Genomic DNA, 10,631 nt, shown 5'->3' on the forward strand with positions numbered 1-10,631 from the left:
ATGAATATCCCTGCAACATCAGCCAGTGGATGCCAAAACCCTGCGCATAAAGTTTGTAAAAATATATTAACATCAAACACCACAGACAAGAAAGCCAGGAGAGAGACACACTAAATGACAAACAAATTAATGGGCTCCAAACCTAACACTGTCAACATACAATGCGATGGCATGTACAACAATCAACTGTACTCATGGGTTGGCAAGGCACCTTAACAATCTGCGACCCAGGTCGTGTATACAGCAGTTCAACACAACACACACAGAAAACAAGTGTTAACAATTTCTACCAAAAGCAAATCATGCTCTAAACATCACAACATTAGTACTTCTCAAACATGCCTGCAAGACCCAACATGCTATAATAACATCCCCATGTTGATGTCTATTGGAGATGAGAGAAAACATGGGCTAAGGACTGTTTGGTACAATTAAAAAAATGGTTCTTTTGAAAGACAAAACATGACAACAGATCCCGATTCCAAGGGATTTTAAGGAGCTCTTGAAACCAGTAGCGAGAAAAACAAACATATGTTACTCGACACCCGACATTTGTCCGAAAATCACAGAAAATTTGTAAAAGATCTACATTTGCTGAAAACATGATGCTAGGATGGACAGTGTCTAATAGAAAGAAAATGCAAATAAGATTCTCCAAAGACATTGCCATGAGGTACCAAGCAGAGTTGGACCAAACTTACACACAACATGCTGGTATCACTAAAAAGTGTATGCATGCATTAATATACATTATTACTGTTATCAAGGCAAACACAACAAATGTAAAATCAAAACCTGGCTCGCAAAGAGTAGCTTTCTACATTCTGATATAATAATTCCTAAATCCACACAAAAGAACAAAAACCTTAGGAAGTGCATTGGTTATCGTATCTGCCCAAAAATGTTGCACCTTACACAATTTAACACAAACACACTAAAACCGTGAACAAATGCATTCGAAAATGTTTACCTTCAGTAAGAATTTCGCAGCTAGGGTCCACAGTGCAGTACATACCATTAACAATGGATATGCAGAATCTTTACTCTTACTTTAAAAAACCAACATGGGATGTACGTTTTCTGTCGGCAGTAAAGTTGTTGCAGATCTCACTAAAGATCGGTCTGGGATTGATCCCCGTCAGTGAGCCCATTGGGCTATTTCTCGGCCCAGCCAGTGCACCATGACTGGTATATCAAAGGCCGTGGTATGTACTACCCTGTCTGTGGAATGATGCATATAAAATATCCCTTGCTGCTAATCGAAAAGAGTAGCCCACGAAGTGGCGACAGCGGGTTTCTTCTCGAAATATATGTGTGGTCCTTAACCATATAACTGACACCATATTACCGTAAATAAAATATACTGAGTGCGTCGTCAAAATAAAACATTTATTTCTTTCTGTACGAAATTCGCAGTTGTCTACTGCGTTCAACAATGTATGTAACCAAGTATACACAGACGCACACACACCCACACACACACACACACACGACTCACTAGCACGCAGGATAAAGGAAAGAAACAGCATTGGGTTTCATAATACCTTTTCTGGTACTGCTTCTGCAAACATAATCTTGAAATCCTCTTCGGTCAAGTCCATCTCCTGTTAACAGTAGAGTATTACTTGTTTAGAATGGTTTCATAATGAGACCAATAGTGTTTACTTACAGCAGTTTTGTACCGACAGGAATATAATCTATATACAGTAGTTTTATACTGACAATAAGTAGTATTTATATACAGAAGTGTTATACTGACAACAATAGTATTTATATAGAGTAGTTTTATACTCACAACACTAGTATTTATATACAGATGTTTTATACTGACAACAATAGTGTCTATATACACTAGTTTTATACTGACAATAAGTAGTATTTATATAGCGAAGTTTTATACTGACAACAATAGTGTTTATATACAGTAGGGATATACTGACAATAAGTAGAATTTATATAGAATAGTTTTATACTGACAACACTAGTATTTATACAGAGTAGTTTTATACTGACAACAATAGTGTATATATACATAATTTTATACTGACAACAAGTGTTTATAACCGGTAGTTTTATACTGACAATAATAGTATTTATACAGTAGTTTTATACTGACAACAATAGTATTTATATACAGAAATGTTACACTGACAACAATAGTGTCTACATACAGTAGTTTTATACTGACAACAACAGTGTTTATATATATACAGTAGTTTTATACCGGCAACAATAGTGTTTAAATAGAGTAGTTTTATACTGACAAGAATAATGTCTATATACAGTAGTTTTATACAGACAACAATAATATTTATACAAAGTAATTTTATACTGACAACAATAGTGTTTAAATAGAGTAGTTGTATACCGACAACAATAGTATCTATATACAGTAGTTTTATACTGACATCAATAGTGTTTATATACAGTAGTTTTATACAAGAGCAAAATTATGTATATACAGTAGTTTTATACTGAAAACAATAGTGTTTGTATACAGAAGTTTTATAGTGACAACAATAGTATTTATATACAGTAGTTTTATACTGACAACAATAGTGTCTATATACATAATTGTATACTAACAACAACAGTGTTTATATACATACGTTTTATACTGACAAAAATAGTATTTATATACTGACGATATTATTTATATACAGAAGTTGTATACTGACAACAATTGTATTTATATACTGACAACAATAGTATGTATATACAGTAGTTTTATACTGACAACAATAGTGTCTATATACATAATTTTATACTAACAACAACAGTGCTTATATACAGAAGTTTTATACTGACAACAATAGTGCTTAAATACAGCAGTTTTATACTGACAACAAAAGTATTTATATACAGACGTTTTATACTGACAACACTAGTATTTATATACAGACATTTTATACTGACAATAATAGTGTCTCTGTAGTAGTTTTATACAAACAACAACATTATTTATATAAAGTAGTTTTATACTGACAACAATAGTATTTGTATACAGTACTTTTATACTGACAATAATAGTGTTTATATACTGAAGTTTTATACTGACAACAATAGTATTTATATACTGGCAACAATAGTATTATATACAGTAGTTTTATACTGACAATGACAGTGTCTATATAGAGTAGTTTTATACTGACAACACTAGTGGTAATATACATTAGTTTTATACTGCAACAATATCATTTATATAGAGTAGTTTTATACTGACAATAAGTAATATTTATATACAGACGTTTTATACTGACAACAATAGTATTTGTATACAGTAGGTTTGTACTGACAACAATAGCATTTTTGTACAGTAGTTTTGTACTGATAACACTAGTGGTTGCATACAGTAGTGTTCATGCAGTAGTTTAATACTGACAACAACAATGGTGTCTGTATTCAGCAGTTTGATACTGACAACAATAGTGTTTATATACAGTAGTGTTTACATGCATTAGTTTTATACTGACAACAATAGTACTTTGCATTTATATACAATAGTGTTAAACTGTCATCAATAGTGGGAAGAAATATTACTCCTCAAAATAACCGGGGAGGAATCACCCCTAAACATGCTCCTGAAAACAAAATGAGTTTTGTGTAAGTACTGTTAGAGCAGCGATTATCTCTTGTTTCGATATATCGGTTGACCTGCCGGTGTGTTTGTCTCGAAGTTCGTCAATCAGTCGGTGGACGATCTGTTTGAATTTCGTCTGTCTGGCGCGAGCGTCCCTCAGTCGGTTCATCATGTCCTGGCTATCCCTGAATAAAAGAACAATGTAGATCATAAAGACGGTTGACGATCTGTTTGAAGTTCGTCTGTCTGGCGCGAGCGTCCCTCAGATGGTTCATCATGTCCTGGCTATCCCTGAATAAAAGAGCAATGCAGATCATAAAGACGGTGGACGATCTGTTTGAATGTCGTCTGTCTGGCGCGAGAGTTCCTCAGTTGGTTCATCATGTCCTGGCTATCCCTGAATAAAAGAACAATGTAGATCATAAAGGCGGTGGGCGATCTGTTTGAATTTCATCTGTCTGGCGCGAGCGTCCCTCAGTTGGTTCATCATGTCCTGGCCATTCCTGAATAAAAGGACAATGCAGATCATAAAGGTTGCATAACCGCGGTTGCCCACTGGAAAAGACGTCGCCTGATGCTAGTCCGAGTACTCCGACGGTAATAGAACTATAGTCCGTCCCATAATTCTATAAAAATATTATTTGTAAATACCTTGAGCTTCGTTTGACGAAAGGAGAAAATTAAACGTGTTTTGGAACTAACACAAACATACTATTTTTTGTGTGCAATTTACTGTGACCCGGTGTCTTTATATGCTAAGCAATTAAGCAGCCTCGTATTTGTTGATTATCTTATTGTATCGTCAAAATCTCAGTTAGGATTAAAAAGTATCACAACTGTCCTAGTACCGTTAACTTGTCAAAAACAAAGATTATTTTATTCAAAAAAGGTGGCAAGCTCATATAAGTATTTATTTTTATATACGATACAATTGCTATTAACATTGTTCAGTTTTATTGTTTCTTAGGTATAGTGTTTATAGTGATGTTCAAACATATATGTGACAATACTCCATTCAAAAGTATTATAATAAAATTCTATAAATACCTGCCAACTTGGTGTTAACAACATAAGTACCCATGATGCTATACGCCGTGAACTGGACCAGCACCAACTTCTTATTACATGCTTACTCCATGTAGCAAAATACTTGATTAAATTGGGAATACAAGCTTGTTCGTCAATACTGCATAAGGCGTACTTGGAATCATATTAGTCTATTAAATCATATATTTTAAACTCTGCATTTTATATACAAATGATGTGGATTCAATTTCGGCTTTCGTCAAATATGGGACAGGCAAGGCGTTTTATATCCTAACAGAGATACACGTAAGTTGAAACAAGAACTCAAGATGAAATATATAAAATTCTAGTCAGATACTATTCAAAACAATGCTTCTAAACTCAGAGCATACAGTCTATTTAAATCTGAGTTTAAATTAGAAAACTACCTGATCTGCACGCCAAACTTCGAACAACGCAGACAATTACTAAAATGGGAATCAGTGCACACAATCTTCATACTGAACTTGGAAGATTATGTAAACCTAAACAATTAATTGAAAAGAGGACCTATTTTGTTTGTAATCCTCAAGCTGTGGAAGATGAAACACATTTTATTTTAGACTGCCCTATTTATTATGTTGAAAGGCAACAAATATTTGATAAGTTAAACTCCTTTTCCGACTTCTCTACTCTAAATAGCAATTTACAATTCATATTAATCATGCCATACAATAATGGTGACATTGAATTTCTTAAGCATGTATTAACTTTATTGACGTCTGTATTCCTAAACGTTGAGTTCTTGTTCTGGCTATCAGAGGGGCACTAATTTATTTGCAAGTACTTTGACCATTTAATTGTTATAATATTCTTTATTATTATATAGTAATTTTATTCCTATAAATATAATATACATTTTGTCTCCGTCTGGCCTGTACATTAATATTGTTATTATTAGTAATTGTTGTTGTTGCTATTGATGTTGTATGATTTTGTGCGTGTGTGTGTGCGTGCGTGCGTGTGTGTGTGTGTGTGTGTGTGTGTGTGTGTGTGTGTGTGTTTATCTGTTTGCTGACATCAGTTTTTGTTTTGTATCATGCAATCAACTGAACTGAATTGAATTAGTGGTAGACATGAGATCGGCTCTTTCCGTACAGCAATATTGACAACAGATATTGACAAGTAATCAATCACTTTTGGCAAAAATTAATGAATAAATGTTTAACGGCACTCCAGAACAAAAATACATCGGCTATTGGGTGTTTATTTTTTTTAATTAGGGCTTGTCCGGGATTCAAACCAGGGACCTCTCGCACCCAAACGGGAATCATAGCCCTAGACCAAGGAACCGGTATTTCTTAGCAAGCATAACAGTGTCTTGGGTATAACGTTCCAATTCTGAATTTAGTTTCCGCCCCGCGTGATGCTATATATGTTTTCTCGCTCCAAACAGTGCACCACAACTGGTCAAAAGCTTTCCTGTCTGTGGGAAGGTGGGTATAAAAGATCCTTTGCTGCTAATGGGAAAATGTAGCGGGTTTCTTCCAATGACTATATGCAAAATTACCAAATGTTTGACATTCAATAGCCGATGATTAATAAATCCACGCGATCTAGTGTTGTTGTTAAACAAAACATATTTTAGGTTGTATATTTGGATTATGTTTGCTGAGAAAGTTAACTTTGCGATTATTATGATTGTTTTCATTAAATACCGTTTACGCTTATTCAAAGATATAATCCTGGGCCCAATTGTTGAAGTTAAATTAACCTTGGATTGGTCTAATAGTTTCCTTTTAATTATTATGGCACTCAAAACAAAGTTTAGATTTGATTATGTATGGATATTTAAAAGCACCAGGGCGGGGAATGTAATTAGTACATATAACTTTAACGGCTAAAAGGCTTTGTTAGCTGGAAACATATACTAGTATATTAGTCAAAAAACGTGTAACGAATGAATTACCTTTTTGATATTTGTTTTATAATTAAACTAAAATTACACTAACAGTCAAACTTTTCAAAAAGTGCACACACATTTTGAGTTTGAGTTTAATAATAACATAACATCAAATTCCTAAAAATATATTGGATTTTTTTTTGTAAACAAAGAACTTAGTTATTATGCAAGGTATTTGGGTATTAAGCGTGTCAACAAGGATTCCAGGTGGTTTTACCCTGAACCGATTTCGAGACAAAGCGATACAACTCTTAGCGCCTTATTGGACCTTAATGTTATTTGGGTTAAATAATGTACATTTAACAAAAAATTGTTATACGGATTTTTGGTATAAATTAAATAAATTAATACATGTTTTAAAATGACATATCTTTCATGTAATGTTTACATCAAATTATTGTATTACTTTCAGCATGAGAAAACACATGATCCAAAAACTGACAGACCATGGTGTGGCTCCAAATGAAATTATTCAAATATCAGGTAGGCCTACATATAAATTAGATTTACAGTATTTAATTAAGATTTTAGTTAATAAAATTAAACATGAAAATTATCATATTAAATATTATTCATACAACAGTTTTAACTTTATGTAAACATGGAAATATATTTTATTTCAATTCTTGCATCATTAAAAGGATATGATAGAAACAGCATCTGCCATTACCATTAAACAACATTATTAATTTAGCTGACATGAAATAAAACCCAATTATGATTGATATTTAAGCTTAAATATTTTTTGGGGAAAATATAATAACAGAACAATATTTATTCATTGCAGGTCACAAAAACGTTAATTCCATTAACAGTTATTCGAAAATTAAACCTAGTAAACAACATGAGATCTCTCACCTGCTATCGAACACTGCATCTGTCGAACTTGAAACTGAAAGTTCCAAATGATCAGCTGATCATAAAAAGCTGACAGTGAACACAAAGGATACAGTGAACAGCATGCATCAGCAGCATTGCTTGTCAAGTGTGTTCTCTGGAAATACGATTCACGGAAACATACACATTTACCAGGCACCTCCTTCCGAATATTGTGCATCATCGTCGGAGACAGTTACTTCAAATTCGGAATACTTGGAAAACACATTGCCATCGCCAGCCAAAAAAACACGACTCGAAGTTAAAAATTAAAGAATTCACTGTACACACATTAAATATGTGTCATTGTTTTCAAGTTACTCAACCTTTATCTTGTTAGCCTTTGACTCTTTGGCGTTTTTACCTGTTTTGTTACTTTTAAAATGAATAATTTAAATTCCTATCGGGAACAAACATTTCAACTTTCGTCGTCTTCCATGTTTTGGCAAAATGTATTACTACGCGCATAATTAGTTATAACAATAATAATAGTAATAATAATAATAATGATAAATATTTTAAATAGAATTACATGGACTATGACATAAACGTTGAACATGTTTCATAAAACATATTTTCTTGGGCACTCTTTTTCTTTGGCGTAAGGAACAGTAGTGGTTTGGTTTGCTGTCAATCATCGGGCATTAAAGGTAATGTTCAGGTTATATTTTTTGTTTTGTTTTGTTGTTTTCTTAAATAAAAAATGACTGAACGTGTATATAATAAATAGACCATTTCATGGTATTTTTTCGAATACGATTTTTATGGCAATGTGAGGGAACATGCTTTTAAATGTGTTTTCGCCTGTGGCGATATTAATTGTTTTAGAGGACCGTGTGCAGTTCCAATATGCACTGAAGCCCAGGTGGGCACTTTGTTGCGTAATACCTCTGCGCGACGGTCGTCGAGCTCTTTCTAATACACACCCATACCAGATGCGGAGGCCATGTGGCCAGTAGTTACGTAATATCTCCGCTAGTTCGGTACGTTCGGGGTATTGCTGGCGAACTAGGCGACGACCAGTCTAGGCTTGTAAGAAAAAAATACCGCTTGGTCGCTGTGGAAATATACACATCATAAGATTCGGTTCCGCGTACTGTCTCCGGACCAGTCTGGGATTTTATAATAAATAGCTAGGGTTTTGGAGATATCGGGGAGAAACATAGGAAGGCTGCAGGGGAAACGGACGTCGTTCACTGAACGAAATATATAAGTTCAGTCCGGACGTGGTAATTATATATTATTTCTGCTCTGTTGTACAACCTTGATGTGATTGATGTGACTTTAAATATTTTAATACTGTATTATACCAATATTATTTAGACGGTGCTACCGGTAATCTGACGCAGTAAACTGTAGGCTCACTGTTCTAAAGTTTATCCAGTCATCCTAGAGGACCTAGGAAAACTGTAGGTTATTGTCTTTATTGTGATAGGTACCAATATTAATTCTGTGTTACAAGGTTACTGAATGAGTAGTTAAGGGTTAATTAAAAATTAACCAGTTAGGAATAGAGTTGTAATTCCTTTATTAATTAAGTTCCCCTGGAAGCGTTTCTCAATTATCACACGTGTGGGTGTTGTGTCACGGTGAAGTGATTAGCATATTGTGTAAACTAGATACCTAGAGATTAACTAATTAAGTGATCAGTTCTGGGTTGTTATTATTTGTTGTTGTTAATTAACTACTGCGGCAGTACATTTGTCAGTGTAGGTTAATACAGATTCCAAAGTGTATTGTGTTTGTGTTGTGTTTTCTAGTGAACTAAACGTGCTATAATAATACATACTTTATATAAGATCTTATCTCTGACCATACCTAGACGAGCCACGCGGGTTTTTGAACTGCCCGTTACAGAGATATCTACTAGATATACAGTTAGGAGAGATATTTGGATAGTCGTGTTTCATTCAGTTACGGGTATTGTAGGATCCCCGTGACAGGCAACACGTGATGTGTGAAAACCATATTTTAACTCATTGCTTCGCAATTCGTTAAAATATGGTTTTCACACATCACTCGTTGCCATAAAAATTGTATTCGAAAAACCCCATGAAATAGCCTCTATATATATTAAAAACAAATAAAAATACACGTACTTATCTCTAGCCGAATTGGCATGTTAAGTTATTATAGATTACAGGGTCTGTTCCCCACTGACATTCAGTCTCACATTACAAATTTCTATTAAATGCCGACATTACAACGCTCTTAGTAAACTAAATTTCGTCTTCAATTCTTTGTCTTCACTTATCTGTTTATATCAGTATATAAGACATCATTAGGTACTTAATATGTTGGTGTTGTTTTTAATACTACTACTACTACTACTACTACTACTACTACTACTACTTCTACTACTACTACTACTACTACTACTACTAGTACTACTACTACTACTAATAATAATAATAATAATAACTTTTAATTTATACAGCCTTTCTATCCATATTCTTTTTATGAATGCAACCACATACTTCACTGACACCACCCACTAGCATGCCAATATAAACACGTGCATGCATACGACACGTCCCCAAATGTTTATAATTTGTTTTAATGTACGTATCAATCATGATCATTTGGTCAATATAGCTCCATGTGAAAACAGGGTAAAATCTAACAACATGGACATACTTCAATTTTCCTATCTGGTCGTCATGTGTAATTATACCTGTTAGATTTCACACTCCAGGATCACAGACTAGGTATTGGGTTCGGATCCCATTCGAGGCATGGAATGAGTGCTCCGCAAGGCTCAGTGGGTAGGTGTAAACCACTTGCACCGACCAGTGATCCATAACTGGTTCAACAAAGGTCATGGTTTGTGCTATCCTGCCTAACCACGACGCCACCGAGGCCGGTACTGGCTACGGAGTCAAGGGAATGTTGAAAAGGGCGCGCGCGCGTGCGTGTGTGTGTGTGTGTGTGTGTGTGTGTGTGTGTGTGTGTTCGTGTGGCGGAAATAGATGCGACTACAACAGTGGCTTGACAGGTATTACAAACACTGGGTGATCAAAAAAACATGTCAGATTTGTCTAGATCAATCACTTACATGGATGTAAGTACTGAAACGAAAAAGCAAAAACTCACAGGTATCAAAGACCAACATGTTTAAAGCGACTGTCTCTAATTATTCAGTAGTATATAATTCTTTCGATCTTTCTTACAGTTAACTTTTAAACTAATACAATTTTCTTACTTAAT

Source organism: Gigantopelta aegis, chromosome 15 (assembly GCF_016097555.1).
Source record: "Gigantopelta aegis isolate Gae_Host chromosome 15, Gae_host_genome, whole genome shotgun sequence".
Lineage (NCBI taxonomy): Eukaryota > Metazoa > Mollusca > Gastropoda > Neomphalida > Peltospiridae > Gigantopelta > Gigantopelta aegis.